Here is a 20,341-nt window from a genome sequence, read left to right as displayed (position 1 = left end):
TTTGAAAACTTTTTTGGACTGCCACATACAGGCACTATCCAAATTAAATTGTCTCCATAGCAGCCTCCGTCTCCATTGCTACCTCCAAAAGTCGTCCATATAGCTGCCTCCATACATCGTCCCCTTATCAAACGAGGTGTGTCAGGCAGAAATTTGGGTTGTTTTCATGGATTCCACATCAAAGTTGTTAACTTTGTCGCCACCCTGCTGTGTTATCCACAAAATATACTGGCAAACTTTTATCATTTACCAATATTATTTCAGCGCTTCTTGCGCATCTGTTTACATTCCCTTCACCCGCCATATCCTAAACTTATAAGAACGCTACTACACTTGATCTTATACAAAAGGTTCTTAGAAGTGCTGTTTGGGGAGTAGCCTAGAGACAGGGGCTTGGATTGGCGAAAGCTCGCCTGGCAGCGGAGCGCCAGCTCCATGCGCATCATGCGCTTCTTGCGCATCTGTTTACATTCCCCTCACCCGCCATATCCCAAACTTATAAGAACGCTACTACACTTAACTTGGTGCAGGCTGGGACCAAGTCTGACCCTGGGGCTGGTCATATACTGCCGACGCAGAGGATTGCGGGGCCTACCTCGGTCCAGGTCTCAAAGGCCTAGTATACCTCCTCCTCCTCCCACCCCTCCTCCACCTCCTCCTCCTCCGAATTACCATCCGTGGCCATGGCGCCATCAGTCGGTAGCTCTAGGCACAGCAGCAGTGCCGTCGCTAAGCGACAGCAGGCGGTTCTCAAACTGCTGAGCCTAGGTGATAAAAGGCACACCGCCCAAGAGCTATTACAGGGCATTCCACATCAAACTTGTTAACTTTGTCGCCACCCTGCTGTGTAATCCACAAAATATACTGGCAAACTTTTATCATTTACCGATATTATTTCAGCGCTTCTTGCGCATCTGTTTACATTCCCCTCACTCGCCATATCCCAAACTTATAAGAACGCTACTACACTTGATCTTATACAAAAGGTTCTTAGAAGTGCTGTTTGGGGAGTAGCCTAGAGACAGGGGCTTGGATTGGCGAAAGCTCGCCTGGAAGCGGAGCGCCAGCTCCATCCCAAGATCCAACTAACATAGTTTTAACTGCAGCCCCTTTAATCTACGACTAGTTCACTGCCTCCATAATAATAATAATCTTTATTTATATAGCGCCATCAAATTCCGTAGTGCTTTACAAATCATAGGAAACAAATACAAATGTAATGTAACAGAGCACAACATTTGTATGGAACAACAGGAGTGAGGTCCCTGCTCGCCAGAGCTTACGGTTTATGAAGATGATGGGGTAACACGAGGTAAAAGAATATTTAATGGTCAAGCCATTCTTCTTAGGGAATAGAACAAAATATAATAAATGGAATTGCTGTCGCTTGAACCACTCAGCCGTCATCTTATATACCAGGTCCAGGGTGAATGGGACTGCAGAGAAGTCTGGTGCCTGTTGGTTGCTGGATAACAGATGGGAGGACGACACAGGACGGGTTAGTAGAAGAGTTAAAACTTCATGCAGTTAATGAGTGTTATAGGCTTGCCTAAAGAAATGGGTTTTAAGAGCACTTTTGAAACTTTGGAGGTTAGGTATTAGTCTGATAGTCCGGGGCAGAGCATTCCATAGAATTGGTGCAGCTCTAGAGAAGTCTTGGAGACGCGAGTGGGAGGTCCGCACTAGGGTAGAGGTTAATCTAAGATCACTGGCGGATCTAAGAGCACGGGTTGGGCGATAGACTGAGATAAGAGAGGAGAGGTAGGGGGGTGCAGCATTATACAGAGCTTTATGGATGAGGGTTATTATTTTAAACTGTATTCGAAAGGAGACTGGCAGCCAGTGCAGCGACTGGCATGAACTGTAGGCATACATGGTCCCCTTATCAAACGAGCTGTGTCAGGCAGAATTTTGGGTTGTTTTCATGGCTTCCACAACAAACTTGTTAACTTTGTCGCCACCCTGCTGTGTAATCCACAAAATATACTGGCAAACTTTTATCATTTACCAATATTATTTCAGCGCTTCTTGCGCATCTGTTTACATTCCCCTCACCCGCCATATCCTAAACTTATAAGAACACTACTACACTTGATCTTATACAAAAGGTTCTTAGAAGTGCTGTTTGGGGAGTAGCCTAGAGACAGGGGCTTGGATTGGCGAAAGCTCGCCTGGCAGCGGAGCGCCAGCTCCATGCCAAGATCCAACTAGCATAGTTTTAACTGCAGCACCTTTAATTTACTACTAGTTCACTGCCTCCATACATGGTCCCCATATCAAACGAGCTGTGTCAGGCAGAATTTTGGGTTGTTTTCATGGCTTCCATGTTAACTTTGTCGCCACCCTGCTGTGTAATCCACAAAATATACTGGCAAACTTTTATCATGTACCGATATTATTTGAGCGCTTCTTGCTCACCTCCTTTGGTTCCTCTCTGCCACCCATTGGTTTGAAGCCTGAGTCCATTTAGGGTATGTCGCCATACCACTCTCTAGCCTGCCGCTGCTGCCGCTGCCTCTGCATGCCGTCCCCTATAGTGTCAGGGTCAATTATTGGATGTTTTAGATGCTATCTAGCCTCATTCGGTCACTCTGTCATGGCCATGCTGTTGCCCATAATTTTGGCATAATGGTGCGATTAAGCAGCCTCAGAGGCATCCATGCATGCTGCCCCTGCTGTTTCCTGTCCATTTCCGTGGTGTTTCCATCCTTTTCTGAGGTTCCCAGGTGTTTGGCCAAGCTTCCCTGTGCAGAGCCTTGGTCCCCTTGAAAAATGCTCGAGTCTCCCATTGACTTCAATGGGGCTCGTTATTCGAGACGAGCACTCGAGCATCGGGAAAAGTTTGTCTCGAATAACGAGTACCCGAGCATTTTAGTGCTCGCTCATCTCTAGACATCATCTATTGTCAGTAGTGATGTAATGATGGGTCAGTGTTATCTGTATAAAGGTCATTGTACAGGGAGGAGGAGGAGATAAGCTGTGACATCATCTATTGTCAGTAGTGATGTAATGATGGGTCAGTGTTATCTATATAGAGGTCATTGTACTGGGAGGGGTAGGAGATAAGCAGTGACCTCATCTATTGTCAGTAGACAGGGAGGGAATGAGATAAGCTGTGACATCATCTATTGTCAGTAGTGATGTAATGATGGGTCAGTGTTATCTATATAGAGGTGATTGTACAGGGAGGAGGAGGAGATAAGCTGTGACATCATCTATTGTCAGTAGTGATGTAATGATGGGTCAGTGGTATCTATATAGAGGTCATTGTACAGGGAGGAGGAGGAGATAAGCTGTGACATCATCTATTGTCAGTAGTGATGTAATGATGGGTCAGTGTTACCTATATATAGGTCATTGTACAGGGGGGTGATAAGCTGTGACATCATCTATTATCAGTAGTTATGTAATGATGGCATTATTAAGCCTCTTCTCTGGAGTAAGAATTTCAGGATTATGTTTTTTTATTAACTATGGATTAAAAATCATTAAAAAATGCCCTTTAACTATATATTATATGTTATAAATTATGATATATGTTGGTTTCCAAATATCATTTTGGAGGGTTGCACCATGGTGGAGAGGTTTATGCAAAAGTATCAATTCCATGAAGTCATTTTATCTTTTTTACCTGAAATAGAAAGAAAGCTGATTTGATTTACTGATGTGTGCCTTTTGAATTGTGCAAAATTTTGCAAAGATTTACACAATTTTATGAATAAAGAACACCAGAGTCAAGAATCAGGGAAACAAAGGCAAACATAATAGTAAAATATTACACATGATAAATACCAATTAAAAAAAATTATTTTGGTTTGTTTTGTAATTTTTTGGGAACAATCTGTAAGGTTGTGAATGAGACGAGTGGAGGTTTTTCTATTTTTGCCAGACCACTTTCAGATCTAATATGCTGCTGTGAGCTGAGATTCTGCCAGGTACATTTATAGGAGGCTGTAACTTAAATCCTCCAGTCTGAACGCTGCAAAATGTCTGTGTTACATCTCTCCAGGGGGAGCCAGGGAGCAGTTTAAACACAGACAAGCAGGTATTGTATTGTCAGCGGCTACATACAGACAATAAGTCTCCGTAACAAGATTTAAATGATATTATCAACAGAATTCGCGGGGAGAGAGATTGACAACCAATGATTTTCTAAAATGACAACCTGTCATCTATGTCTGTGCCTTATTTCCCTGTTGAAAAAAAATTCAATATTGACTATAATCCACAATGGGAAAGCAAGAAAGGGTTATGGATTCCGTCACAGAACAATCCTATAAATCGGGGACCTAGGACATCTCCAGACTCCAGATTTTGCAGCTATTTCATTGTACATCTTGGCGGTGGAGTAGATATTTTTTAAGCTTCGCTTAGTTAGTTACTTGTATAAATATGTATAAGTTATTTTTTAAAGTAGTATTTAGATACTTTTTATGTAAGCACAATAGTAAGTGTCTTTTGGCTCAATATGTGGGTCAATATGACCCCCCTCAATACTGAGGGGGGTCAATAGATTACTCACCCTTTGACAGGGTCTTCTGATAGATATGTGCGTAAGCCGGCTCAGTTGTACGCTAGGCCCAAACTAGGTGCAGGCTAAATTTAGTGCACAGATGTGGAGTGTCCCTGAGCTGGCCCACTCCATTGTACCGCCTCCCTCCCAACCCTCAACTGGCAAAGCAGGCAGGGTAGTCTAAATTGCTCGCTCTGAACTGGGAATTGCAACTAAATCGTGGTATTAAGGCATACAATTCATTAAAAATGACTGTCCGTGCCCAAAATCTGGACAGGAATAGGACTTAGTCTTTAATCTGTGGCACTGCCGTTTGGCACCTTCACGATGCAGTGAGTCATGGTGTATGCACTTCATCGTACATAATAGAAGTCACTTGCATGTGGTATAATAGTTATAATCACCATGTTAACATTCATTGTGATATTTAAAAGTTGTGTAGAGCATTTTTGGTTGACAAGATGACATTTTCTTACGAACTGGAAGAATTTTTAGGCATGTGGGAAAGGGTTATGGTTTTGGGTACCGGAGCAGGAATGCCCAACTGGTCATTGGTCATTGATATTGATCTACAATTGTGTTTTGTTTCAATATGTTGTCATTTTGGAATATGTCAAATATTTTTGTCATTAAGTCATACAGTAGTGTGATATTTACCAAAATGGGGAATTTGGTTTGGAGGTAATTTGGGTAGTTTCTTAATGTTTCATAAAACCAAACTGTAATATAAAACCTTATTCAAGCTGGGTAATTGCTGATAGCCTAATGAACTATATATTAAGCACTGTAGATACTTTCTCCTTAAAGCCATGTGTAAAATACAAAAATGGACAACTGCCAAATTCACACCAAGTTTGAGTTTAAAGGAGAAGTCCTCTTTAATCAATATTTTGAGGTGCACCAACAATAAAGTGATCACAATCCATCCTAAAAATGTGGGTTATCTGGTACAGGCAATCCCAGGGTTGCATACATTTAGGTTTTTTCTTAAGTTGAATTTGTATGTAAGACATAACAGGTATATTTTATAATTGTAACCCCAAATAATTTTTTTTTTGTCCCAGTGACAACAGGATTTTTAAATTTCTATGCTGACAAGGATTGTCAATAAAGCTTCATTACAGACACCTTACAGCTGATCATTGCAGTATGGGACTAAAATAAAGCATCCAGAGACTTCACCAGAGGTCACAGTGGGCAGAGGGGTCCGTCTCTAACTAGGGGTCATTTGTTAGTCGGCTGTCCTTAAGTCTGGTACTGCCTGTATCTGATATAGCACCACCGTAAGAGATTTTAAGCATTACACAATCCTAATTGAAATTAATGAACCGTCGACACAACTTGCTCCAACAAATATCTTTTTTCCACACCGGCTACAATATAGGTGTCCTGAAAGTGAGATACCCCAATTCCCCTTTTATCAACACAGAATTGTCTAACCATTAAAACCTTTTGAAATTGTTAATTTTGTAATAATTTGTATCCTTTATCATTTATTTCCTCAAATTTATTTTCTCTTTTTCATTGTGTCCAAAATTTTGTGTTGCTCTATTTTGGAGGCATTATATCAGATTTCCATTAGGGATCATCAGGGTCATGGGGGCATTTGCTAGGTTTATGTAATAAATATATAGCAAGATGTTATAGCTAGTTAAATATTAATTTCTCTATACCATGAGGTCAATTAGAAGTAAAACTATCCCAATATATGACATAATGTTTACATGTTTCTCATGTTATATCTTTTCCTTTACTTTTGAGACGGGAACATTGTGAATGTTCTGGCAATGGGAAAAAGAAAATACTGGAGGTAAAATGAGAACCTGTACCCCTGTGACATAAGGATTTAACAATTAGATCAGCATACAACTCCTCTAGGCATGAACTGACATCTGTCATTTTACTTTTACCCCGTAGTATGGAATAAAAGCAGAACAAATGACCACCCAATGGGAACGCCGGTACATCTGACTCACACTTAGGTGTCATTTGTCAGATTGAGATTTTTAACACATTTTACTGGAATAAGGCATTCCCAGTAAACGGTGACATTCTGTTGGGTTACATGGTACAGATTTACTTCTGTTAGACAAGTTGCAACCAAAGCGGGATATTTGTTGCCGTTGCATTTTCATAATGATCCGAGAAGTTACAATCAGTTGTAAACAATGGATTTTGTGCAACGTCAAACAAATCCGAAGAAACGACTGACACTTTCAACATCTCCCCCAACCCGCGGGAGGTCATTTTATGGCGCTGGTTGCAAATCCGTCTGCTGATGAGCTACAAGAACTTGATAAATTACAGAAAGATGAGTCTCTCAAGCTGGTGCGTTGACAGCGCCGGTCTTTTTTTTTTTTTCGAAATTTCTAACACACCTTATTAATTTAACTCTTTCCCACCGCCCATATGTCAAGAGTTCTTACCGCTAATTTTAAAATGAGACTACTTTTATTCTTTTCACGTGACTCTACAGTAAAAGGCTAGAGGTAGGTAGCCATTTTTCCCAAGGGACCATGTTTTCTTCTACAGTTTAATAGCATTGTATAGTCATAAAGTTCAACCCATGAGGAACTTCAGAAGGCCTCAAGGGGTTTCTTTAAAAAAAAAAGGCCTCAAAAAGTTTCTTTTAAATAAAATCTCTCGGCAGATAAGTTGAGTTGATGAATCGACCATCATAACCATCCAAGTTCCATGTTTCTTTTTCCAATGTGTGAAAAAGTGATTGCGGGATCCTGATTGATTTTTTTTTGGTTATTATTTCACTTCACCTCAACTTATTAGGTAGATTTCCTATGGTTTATCCATGTTATCTATGTTGTGCCATCTGTAAACAGCACGTTATAGAGCAGGAGAAGCTAAGAAGATTGAAATCACGTTCTCAGTATAACTTGTATTTGATCCATTGAAATCCCTGCTCTTTTTATGCTCAGGAGTCCCCTAACTTTTCTTGTCTTTAAAGGGGTATTCCAGGAATCAGCATAATTCATATACAAATGAGTCAGTAAAATATAAGCTAATGTGTAATTAGTTGTTATTTATGGCCAGTGTTGTGGTGATGGCAGTTACATGTCATTACTATGGTAACAGAGCAAGAAAACCTGTTGCATCATCACTGGGAGAAGAGAATAAGAGGGAGGAGGAGTTACTGAGAACTAAAGGATCATGGAACTTGTAGTTTCCAGTGGCGGCCATCTTAGTGATAACTCCACCTAATTTAGAGAGGCCATAAATTTTGTAATTCATAAAATAAAACTATTTAAGCTCCATTTTGTGACTAATGACATTGAGTATTGTTGTACTCATTTATTTATATCAACATGGGTTTTTGTGTCAGACATTCATATTCCAGGAATACCCCTTTAATGATTGACACCCTTTTCTACATAAGTTGCATTCAGAGATAATAAACTATTCATCAGTTGGATGACTGAACACATTCTGGTTCGGCAAGTTCAGCCAATCCTTTAACAGGACACACAGCTAGCTCCCCCCAATTAGTGCTGTCACCGATTGAGGGTGTAAAGTCTTTAAATTTCACCGGTGACATTTAAAGGCCAGCAATGCATTCGTGCCTCCATTTTCCCTAGGATCATCTCTCTCATGACATCATGAGAGCAATAATCCTTTGCCAGGATTTAAAGGAAAACTGGTGTGTGTAGAACCTGAATGCTGAGCCTGAACCCAAATGTGTGGTCTGGGTTCAGGCTCAGGGACCTAAACCCACAATGTTCGGTACAAACCCAAACTTTGTGGTTTGGGTCCAATTATCACTATTCATCATTCTATTTTTCTCATCCTGCTCTTTAGTATACTACCAAATTAGATACTTCATTATCTAAAAGATGTCATATTGATGGAAACCCGTGGAAATAAAATATGTAGTAAGTCCATTACTGGTTCTTTAAAATACCACCAATATGAGTAACTGTTATGAATGTCTGGAAGTTGTATTATTTTGTGTATTTTGTGTTTCCAGTAACATTACTCATATCTGATGGACAATGTAAACATAGGAAAGAAAGAATAAAATAAAGAAATATCCATCTAAGGGGGATTAATCGCAGTTTTTTATTTTTTTGTATTTCTTTTTGCAATAAATTTGAATTTGTGTCTTTTTGCAACTTCTTCACTCGTCCAACAAAGTTCACCATGACTGACTTCAGTGTTGCTCCTGATTTATCTATGGAAAACAGATGTTAATGTTTAAAAGTTTTACATTTTTGAGCAAATGAACTCTATTTACCTGCTAGGAAAAAGATAAGATTGGGTTTATGAACATTTTTTAATTTTGTGTGTTTTCTCAGAAAATCAGCAGGCAAATACCAGATTTAACACCCTATACAATAAATCGAATGAGCTTAACCATCTTCCCTTGACAAAAAGAAAAGAAAAAGAAGACATCCATAAAATTTTTTATGTGCTAAAAAACATTTATGTGCACAAAACATTGCAGCCTACATGGACTTCTACCCCTCCCCATTCTCCATGGAATTCTACTCCTCCCCTTCCTCCATGGAGGCTGTTGTGATTTCATGTGATCAGATACATACATGGGGTAGATGTTGCAGTTGTAAGAAGACGTTAGATGATGTCATCCTGGTCACATGACTTTAAGTGCCCAATAGGCTCTCTCTCCATACAGCAGCCCTAAGATCTGTGAATCAGGAACAAGTAGGCACAACAGTACATGTAAATAATGCAAGATGCAGGTTTACAAACATATTTTGTAGCATTGCAGCTATGGAAAGGAACCACTTAGAGATAAGGGCAATGTTTAATGTAGCAGAAACGTAGAACAACAGGTAAAAAGAAAGTTTCCATTCACCTTCCTTTCCCCATTGATTTCAATGTAAGTCTGTTTCTACAATTCCATTAAAATAGCTGAAAAAAGTTTCAGGCTACTGCACTATTTTTTTCCCTTATTTCGAAAGAACCTGCTGAACACAAGTGTGAACTGATACAGTACATTACACAATGTAACACAGACATTTTGGAAAGTAAATTCCTTTGAGGAATAGTCATAGATAAAGTGAAAAAAAATAAAAGTTAAATAAAATTAAAATTATTAATCATTTGGAACATTAGTCCCACAAATATGAAAATAACAACACAAAAATTGTAACATACCATATTCATAAAATTCTAACCATAAATGATTCAAATAGACAAAAGATGCAAAGAAAAGTAATTACAGGGTCAGAATACAAATGGTTTGTTTGTTGTCTGTCACCATAGAAACAACAATAGTAATGGCTTGTACAAACCTTAACCCCTTAAGGACGCAGCCAGTTTATAGCTTAAAGCTCAGCCCCATTTTTTGCATTCTGACTTGTGTCGCTTTATATGGTTATAACTTTTGAACACTATTACTTAACAAAGCGATTCTGAGATTGTTTTTTCCCCACATGTTGTACTTCATTTTAGTGGTAAATTTTGGATGATAAGTTTTGCGTTTATTTACAAAAAAAGAAAAAGATGTAGAATTTTTTTGAAAAATGTGCCATTTGCAAAATTCGAAATCATTGCATTTTCTGGCAGATAGATTTACCACCTAAGTTGCTGAATAACATTTCCCATTTGTCTACTTTAAATTTTCATAAGTTTTGAAATGTCTGGATAATTTATTTTGATGTCACGCGGCTTTCAAATCGAATATCGGTTTTCCGTATTTTCAGAATTGACTACAGTGGATAAATACTGTTTTGAATGAAATTTTACATATTTAACATCAAAAATATAAACAACCCATTTTCAAATCTGCCCCCCTCAAGCTATCAGAAACAGCTTTTAGGAAGATTGTTAACCCCTTGAGATCTTCATAGTAATTGAATCAAAATGGAGGTGAAATTTTGTCGGTTATACGTTTATGTAGCCCTAAAATTTACACATTTCCAAAAGATAAAAAGAGAAAGCCCATCATACAATTTGTTATGAAATTTCTCCCGAGTACAGAGATCCCCCACATGTGGCCGTTACTTGTTTTATTCGCACACAGCGATGCGGAGGAGGGAAGGAGGGACCTGCAGCTGCCAGGATTTTAGTTTTCTCATTGGCCCCTATTGTAGGCTATAAAATTTTAACTTTTTCGTTATTGGGGCCACGTGCCGGAATTGTTTTGTAGGAAGAGATGCTTTTACCAGAGTTACCATTTTGGTTTGGCATCCCCTATTGTTGAAAATTTAGGAACTTTTTCTTGAGGGCAGTAATAGAAAAGCATCAATTCTGTATTGGATTTTTTACTTTTTTTTGGTGTTCACGTATAGCCTAATAATGATGTTACCTTTATACTATGGGTCAGTACCATTATGGGGATACCATACTTGAATATTTTTTCTTACGTTTTCTAAATTTGCTAAATAAAACACTAATGTGGGGAAAAAAAATCTATCATTTTTGCATCGCCGTCTTCCAAGTGGCATAACATTTTTACTTTTTTGGCTATGGAGTTGGTTGATGGCTTGTTTTTTGTGGGACATGTTGTACTTTGAAACAGTATTATTCTGGAGTACATATGTTTTTCTTTTCACTTTTGGCGGGTTTTTAATTTTTTTTTAACGGGTTCAATAATTATTAACTTTGATTCTACGGGTTGTTACGGACGCGGTGATACTATATATGTGGGGTTTGTATTATGATTTAGACCGTTTTTTGTGTTATATGTCTCTTTATATGTTATGGGGCTTGCGGACATTTTTACTTTATTTTTTTTAAAAACATTTTTTAACTCAAATTATGAGGAGTTTTGGGCTTGTTTGATTTATCTTTTATGGTGAATCTATGGAGCCTATGAAAGGAGGCGATTGGAGTTTTATTGCAGAAAAATGTTAGACTTTTGCAACTGTTGAGCAAAAACACGTACAATTTAAAAAAAAAATATCAGCATTTGGATTCCAACGATACAACAGAAAACTTGGTTATGGCAAACTTTGATGGGTGGGTGTAAAAATCGGAAAAAGGGGCTATTCCACCAATGTGCCCGAAATGCAAAAAATATAAATATATATATATATATATAAAATATAAATTTTTTTTTTTGGTAAATTGAAGTTGGTAAAATAACAACTTTATGCATATAAACAGATACTGTTTAAAGAATTCTATATTTATATGATCATTCCATTAGAAGAATTCTACACATTGTAAATTCTAAGATTCTACACATTGTAAATTCTAAAATTCTACACATTGTAAATTTTTCTCATCTTCTCTACTGAGATCAGATCCGATCAATTAGAATAACTGTTGACTGTATCCTGATGCCAAAATCTGACTTAAAAAACACTGTCTCAGTAAATGCCAGGTAATTAGGACACTGCACTAAAAAAGAGCGCCATGTCAGAGTGGATTATGTTTTAATTGACTGTTAAACCCTTGAGTGCTCTAGACTTTATACAGGGCCGGCTCATCAAGAATCACTATGTGGCAAGAGTCCAACATGTACCACAGCGAGTCCAGCGAAGATTATATAGCCTAAGATGCCCAAGCCTTGCTGTCATCTTTGACCCCCAATCCTGTCCTTTCACAACGAGACAAGTAATCATACTTGATGTAGATTTATGATGTGGATAGTGGAAAGCAAAGCACTAAGTGCATGTTAGCTCCTAATAATAATTACATCTGTTGCTAATAATGGTACGGTATAGTCCACTATTAATAGTACTGACCGTATCACTTACAGTGAGAGTATTCCCAATAGTGTGGAGTAATAGGGTAAATAATAAAGAATTTCTAAAAAAAAAATTATAAACCAGCCCAGAATCTAGGGGAGGATTTATCACATTATTTTCTCTTTTCTCTAGCTCCTCTTAGAAACATTGAAAAAACTAATTTCTGGATTCAAAAGAAAGTGGTAGGTGGCTGCTAACATAGCATATGGGCCAGATAAAATGTAGTTTAGTTTAGGAAGATTGATTTATGGTGGTAAGTTTCCCTTAACTAATTTTAGTAGAAGTATACAACTTATCTCTAGCAATTACATAACCTTATCAATTATTTATTTGATACACAAACAAAAGTATTGATTATTAAATTAATGTTCTCCCACAATATCATAATTCATTGAGATAGAAGTATGTATGATATTGGATGACCATGAGATTGCATCCCACAATATCTACAAACTAGTGATTGGAAGTTAATGCATCTATTTTGTCATAGGAGCTAAACAACAAAATTCATGGAGATATATGACATGATGGACACCAATGCCTTCCATTGGTGCCCCATTCCAGGTTAATAGGAGGATATGTGCTTAGTTTGCCACTGGTTCAAAACACAATGGGGCACATTTACTTACCCGGTCCCTGCGCGATCCCCGATCCGGAATATCGGACGAGGATGAAATCTGCCGCGATTCACAAAGATCGTGAGCCTGATATCCTGCATGTGTCACTTCCCCACTCAGGTCCACCGGAGTTCACCATCTTCTTCCCAGTGCATGTAAGTGCTTGGCTTGCGACACAATTTTAAAGTTCATCCCGGCGTTTGTCCAAATCCGTCGGATCATCCAAAGCCCGCCCCCGATTTGTGTTGCAACTACGTCAAAATCCGATTGCGTGCGAAACAATGCCCATCTAAATCCCTATCCCGGGGACCCTTAGTAAATCAGCCCCAATGAGTGGGATTTATTATACCATTTTTCTGACATACAAGGCACGAAAAAGTCACAATTATGGTGCATAATATGAAATTGCGATTTCCCCCCCTTTGCCACCGCCGCGCCACTTTTTTGAAAATGTGCGTAGCGGAGAGCAGGGTGAATGTACTTTAACTCATGCCAGGACACACAGGTTTTAGCTGAATTCTACACCAGGCAGGACCTGCCATAGAAAATGTCAGGGTGCAAGCTTTTAGAATATTCCTCCCCTGAGGAAGTCACTCCTGCAACGAAATGCGTGGGATGCCATTCACTTCACATGTAGAACCACATCCCTTTGTCCACACCACTTGATATTGGTACAGGTCCAGTAAGGCCCGTTCCACACTTGCAAGTGTGATGCGATGAACTCGCATTACACTCGCAACGCATGCTGCCAGGATCTCCAGGCACGAAAGCTGCAGACCAGGATGAACTCAGCATGTCAGTTCAGCCCCGGTTTGCAGCTTTCGGGCCGGGAGATTCAGTTCATGAATGCGAGAATGCGAGTTCATCGCAACACACTCACAAGTGTGGAATGGGCCTTACTTGCTCATCTACATTACACTACTATGTGGTGTACCACCTGTTCCACCTAGGTTTAACTATTATACAGGCTCACTTTATATCACATGTTAGATTTTTCATTTTGTCTTTTTTCTGCTGTATATACTATTTGGTTGTGTCTAGGACCTGGCAACACTACTTGCATTGTACACTATTGGGTTTAGGAGGTGGGTCTTTTATAAATAGATTTATAATGTCCACATGAGGTTTGTGATGTACATTGGTACTTTTAAAAAAGTTTTTAACTCCTGTTGTGTCGCGTACATCTGATTGTAAAATAAAGGTTTTTTTTGCATATTTTGCCCATACACACTTTTCTTCCTCTTAGAATCTTCGTCATGATATGCGCCAGCAAGGGGAATATTAAAACGGACGCACAATGCACTAGTCTTGATACATTCCCCCCTATGTTTTGGACGGCTTTGGTGCGCGGCCAATAGCCAATGCAGATGTTTTATAGTTTACTGCTATGACATTGAGTGACTAAACATAAATACTGTGTATTACAGCTATATCAAGCACTTAGACATGGCACAAGTTTGTTCTAGAATGAAGATTAAAGGGGTCCTGTAAAAAAAAAAAAAATTATATATATACACGCACTCTTAAGTTAGGCCCCCTCTTATCAGCAAGTTAGGCCCTGGCCTGAGGATAGGGCCTAACTTGCCTTCATGGGCAAACCCCTTTATTCAAGGGCCCTGTATATTGTAAACAATATTGACTTGCAAAGCTATGGTTTGCCTATGCCTCAGATTCCCTCCTAACCGACTGGAAAAACAGTCAATTACTGGTTAAAACAATGAAAGTGAAACAGGCTGTAATGGCAGGACAAGAACAACAACACTGAGCCCTAAAATTGACCGCCCCAAACTGTCACCTGCCTACTTATTAGATCCACCCTAAACGGTGGCCACTACCTGGGCGTCATTCCCCTCCTAAGTGCCAAGTGTGAATACGTAACAAGACAGACAAACAAATAACAACATTAGAAGGTCAACAAGCCAAGTCACAACTAGATAGCAAGTACAGTACGGAATAGTCGTGGACATAGCAAATATCAAGAAAAAAAGAATACACATAGCGAGTATAACTGGGCAGAGAGCAGGACAAATTAGCTAGGGAAGATGGCGCACACAGAGCTAATCAGGGTGAAAGAGAGTCCGAATTCTGAAGTTGTGATAGCCTTAACCATTATTGGTCCAGAGTAGAGGTTGCCGCTTTCCAACAGTCCAGCAATGGAACACAATTCACATTGCCGACTGAAAAGCATTCAGCCAAACAGCCAAAGACAGCAGCTCAGTAGCAACACAGACCATATTGGTAGTCACCAAGGAGGTCAGTTGTTACAAGCGTAATGGTGGGAGAAGGAAACAGTAAGTATTCTTTTTTTTAAGTATTCAGTCTGTGGAGCTCCATCATCTATAATTTTATTTAACTGAACAACCTCTACTTCACCCAAAGACCTCTAGTCAGCAGCTTTTATTCTAACCTTCTTTTACCAGGGCATTTTTCAAAACAGTTTTTAGTAGAAAATATTTATCACTTTAGAAATGATGCATGATCTCTATAGCCCCTACTCCTTTTCCATCTAGAAACACATTGATAAATTGCTAAGCATGTCCTCACATCTACACTAGGTCTACAAACTTCAATATTCTCCACCTTCCATGTAACAAGTTATAAACTTTAGCTTCCCGAAGGTGACCAGTAAGGAGAACGACGCAGCAGAGGTCCTAAGCCGCCTGGATGGGGAAAAGATTGATATTCCTCTTGTCAAAAGATAAACTTGATAAATGTTCTGTCTCTACCAACTTTTCTACTTAGCCTCTCCCTGAACCCAATTACACTAACTAAATGAATGTGCTCTAATATGACAGAGTTTTTTTGTTGATTAAAGACTTCCAGGCTTTTTGCAGATGGCATACCTATAATTCACTGTAAAGATGGCTGGTTTTTATACTATAGCTCCCTCCCCTCCCCGTCCCTTCCGCCTTTCACTTTCTAGATCAGACTGAACTGGGTTTAACTAGGCCTGAATAATTTAAGACAGTCATTACATTCAATGTTTTTCCTTACTGTCAACTGTAAAATCCATACAGTAGCTTGAGGAAATCGAGCCTAATTTGAATTGATAATACGGAATGCAGAAAAAGTCATCTATTTTGAAGAGATCTCGGAGCAGATGCATGCTAAATCTTGTATAATGAAAGAATATGCCGATGTCAATTATGTAACTGAATGACTTTACAGTGGTTTTAGGCAATGGGTTAGCATTCTGCCTGATATTATCGCATAAAAAATACCCATCAAAAATTCTCATAAATATGGAAAGGGAAGTAAGATTACATTATAAATTTGAATGTTATGAATGTGTATGAATGCAGAAAGCCTGCCTCATAACTGAATAGTAAAAGGACCATATTTCAAAATTTACATACCGTTATTACTAGGAGTGTATAAGTAAAACACATTTTTTTCCCCAACTGGGTTTTTATTTAGAAAACATGAGACCTGAATGCAGACCTTGGATTAATCTAGCAAATTTCCAGGCACAGATCGAATTCCATCTGTTTGGATATTTCACACTTTCAGGCCAATCGCAGTAAGGAGAAGTGAAGGACATGTTGCCTCAAAACAAAGTTACCTTTGTGGGTTCGGTGCAGCACGGTCCCAGCGCGGTGGCGGATTAGATCACAGTTGCCGATGCAGACTGTGTGGGAGGGGATATGTAAATAAGGACTACGGGAGCGTAATCGCTCTTAGCATTCATCCACTTCCTGTCGCTGTACCTGTAGATAACATATGCTAGACAAATGTTTGATCACAATGTAAATGCCGTTGGTTACATTATGTATGCCTCTGATAGACGAATAATCATACTTAGGAAATTGCATAGCCATTATTTTGTTGTGTACTTTGTTTTCTGCAGTGCTGGTAGTCACAGTGAAGATGACATGACCTCCAGTGTAAAATAATCATCTCACAACCAAATAATAGTCTTTTTGGTTCCTCCGTTTCCCAGTGGCTTCAGAATTTTTTTTTACCAAGGAGCCATCAGCTTCTTAGACTGTGATACATCACTCATAGGGTCTCAAAGTTAGCCAGTGCACATTAAGACTAGACTGTCTAAAGATAGGGTTGAATCGACTTGATCTGCAATATTTGGGTCTGTGTTGATTATTGTCGGATCGGGTCTACGAAACCCAGTTTTCAGCCACAACTTCATAGTTTGGGATCACCCAGAAAAAGGGTTAACACCCATAACCAGTGCCAACGCCCATGTTAACGGTGGTTGTTTGCTACACCTATGACAGCCTGGAGTCTATACAAGACTGCAGGCTGATGAAGGAGATGTCCTCTTCACCCCAAGATACCACTAGAAGATAAAGTCTGGATAAAGACTATTTCTCGCTGACGCTTTGAAACTTCACTAGCCAATAGCCATGTGTTAAGGTTAGATATTGTAAGTTGTGCCCCTGTCAGCAATAACATAATAGCAAATTTACATTTAGCAAGATTTCTTCCAGATGGAATAGTGTTTCAGAAACAGGCAATAGGAAGCTACACTTGTAGGTCAACAACTGGCCCAGTGAAGAGTCATCTTCAGACATGACTAGGCATCTAAGCAAAGTAAGGCCACATTCACACTGACGGCCGGATGGGCATATGTCCGACATGATGGAGTGACCCTTCCTCTCTCCATTGAAATGCACATTGTATGGGCCGTAACATGGGGAAAGAAAAGACATGCCCTATCTTTTCCCCACTGTGCCGTAAAGCTGTGCGGCCATTGCCGTCTATGGGGGGGGGGGGGGTGTATGTATGTCCACAAGCTTGTGGCCATACATACATCCCCCTACGGTTGTGTGAATGTGGCCTAAGAGTCTTCTCCCAAAGAAGAGACACCTGTTTGTAGACAGTTGTGTTAGGAGTCTTTGTCCTCAACCATATGAAGCAGGAAAGTTGTTGGTTGTGGTAGAGGCCTTGCTGTTGCTTTAGGGAGACATTATTGGGTCACATTTACTTACCTAGTCCAGTCGCGATCCTGCAGCGCGTTGTCCGACGAGGATTTAGGTCTGCCGGGATTCACTAAAGTCGTGCGCCAGATATCCAACAGGTGTCGCTGCTGCGCCGTGGTCCGCCAGAGTTCACCTTCTTCTTCCTGGTGCATGTAAGTGCTGATCTTGTGACACAATTCTTTTTTTAAATTCCGCAGGTTGTCCGAATCCGTCGGGGTTGTCCGACGGCCACACCCCCCGATTTCTGTCACAGTGCAGATGCGCCACAATCCGATCGGGTGCGCTAAAACCCGGGGCAATTCAGCGCAAAGCGGTGCAAATCAGAAATATTCGAGAAAACCCAACGGAATTGCGCCCGCAGGACCCTTAGTAAATGTGCCCCATTGTTTTCATTTTTCTGAATAAGAGCTGAATTTGTTTTTGGGATTTGCAAATATAAACCTTTAACCCTGAGTTTAAGACAGACGCATTGCCAGTTTTTTCTGCTGATTGGTCGTGGTCCTATCTCCTAAACCCCAATGAAGTGACTTAGTCTGTTCCCTTGATTATAAACATCTTATGTAAATAGACTTTCTTCTTAACAAAAGCCAATAATCTACAGAACTATTAGTTACTAAGCTACTATGGTCATTTTCCCATAGGCAAATATCTTGATATTGGCATATGATCCCAATGATATCATATCTTTGTGTATTGTTATAAAATAGTGCCCCATAGGTCACCTTCCTCATTAAGGGCTGTATATTATCCTTCTTTAGGCAAATTGTGGATCTTCAATTCCTTCCCACTTTATCTCTCCTATAAAATAACAGCTTCCGAGGAGGTACAGCTTCCACATTACCATTCTTTAAACAAAGCTATTAGAATCCATATCCAGAAAGCTTTCTGAAAAAGTTCCTATGGATTGTCACTTTCCATCTGCTCCTCATCAAGATTATTACTACTGTTCTAAGAATATGCTAAAATGTTTGAGTGTTGGGGCAAACACAAGAGCCAATTTGCATGACAAGTGCTCATTTAGACTTTACTCACTCTTTCTGTTCCTTGATAAAATAGCAAACAATTACGAAACATTGAATAGCAAGGAAATTTAGTACTGAAGCTCCAGCAACTAGATGGAAAGATGATGCTGGTCAGCACATAAACGCCAATGCACATTTATTCCACAGACTCATGAAAACATGGTAAATGGACACTAAACCTAATATGGTGTGAGGCTGTATACAATCTATTGCTTCTCATCAGCAGCTTTCTTTTGCCGTGGGGAGGCCATCTATCAGGTTGCCAAGCTTACCTTCTTCAGTTTATCTACTGTCTAAGCCATGGGACAGGAGTCGGCTCCAGGTTTCAGTAGGCCCCTGGGCGGCAGAGCCTCAGTAGGCCCCTTTGCAGTTAAGTCACATGGCGGCATTAAAAATTAAAAAACTAAAACAGTCTCCTGTGCCATAAAATATTCCATAGTTTATCATCCCAAACAGCCCCCTCATGTTTGTTTTATTTAAGCCCCCCTGATACCCTAAGGATTAATTAGATACAGCCCCCTTCATCCCTATGAATTCCTTATGTACAGCCTTATGTGGGCCCCTTCACTCTTGGCCCCGGCAATTTCCCAAGTTTGCCCAGTGCTAGCGCCGGCCCTGCATGGGACGTTAGACATGAAATAAGAATTCATACTAAATGGTTGTTTGGACCTTCCTTGAAACATGGCTGATTCTCTGACCTCTGATATGGGCTCGATACATGGAATCTCTTCTGACTGTTGTTAAAAATGTATCTGTCCTTGTTCGGAGCTGTCTTGCCATCTCTTGTAAATCTGTGGTTTATATACTTCAGAATCTCCTATATCTCTCCAGTAAAGCCATTTCTTCCTCTAGTCAGATATTTGCTGTCCAGGTCTTTGTCTACAGGAGTACTTATAGACTTAGACGTTGATCCATAGTGTGAACCTGGGCCAAGCCATTCTTGCAAGTGGCATTGGTGAATATCAAAAGCCTTAGATCATTGCTCTGGAAATTTTATTTAAATGAACATTACACTACTATAAGTAAAATAAAGAAGATATTTATGTAAAGTTTATCCAAACTGATATAAATAATGCCGGTGTTTACATACAGTTGTAGTTCAGGCTTGTATTGCATCTTATAGGGAACTGAAATAAAAAGTTCACAGTTGGCAACTACTTGGTTGGTAAATACTTTACTTTGATCCTTTTTTTCAGAGCCGATTACTTTACAAGTGCAATAACATCAAATCCTAAAAGGGGTATTCCGGGAATATGATACAAAAACCCATAATACTATAAATAAATAAATAAATACAACAAAACTCAATGCCATTAATCACCAAATATAGCTTAAAGGGAACCTACCACCCCGATTCTACCTATAAAGGTAGAAGGGGTGGTAGGTGGATGAATGGGACGTGAGGATAGCCCTTTTTGGGCTAATCCTCACGTCCCGGCTATCTTTTTATAAAGTTTATTGCGGGCATATGCAAATTTATTTATGCGGCTACTGGGGCGTGGAGTAGCCGGACATGAGGCTACTAGTCGCGGCTACTCCACGCCCCAGTAGCCACATTACTCCGCCTACCATTTAATCTTCA

This window comes from Engystomops pustulosus, chromosome 11, assembly GCF_040894005.1.
Source record: "Engystomops pustulosus chromosome 11, aEngPut4.maternal, whole genome shotgun sequence".
Taxonomy (NCBI): Eukaryota; Metazoa; Chordata; class Amphibia; order Anura; family Leptodactylidae; genus Engystomops; species Engystomops pustulosus.
Note: the sequence above shows the minus strand (reverse complement) of the source record.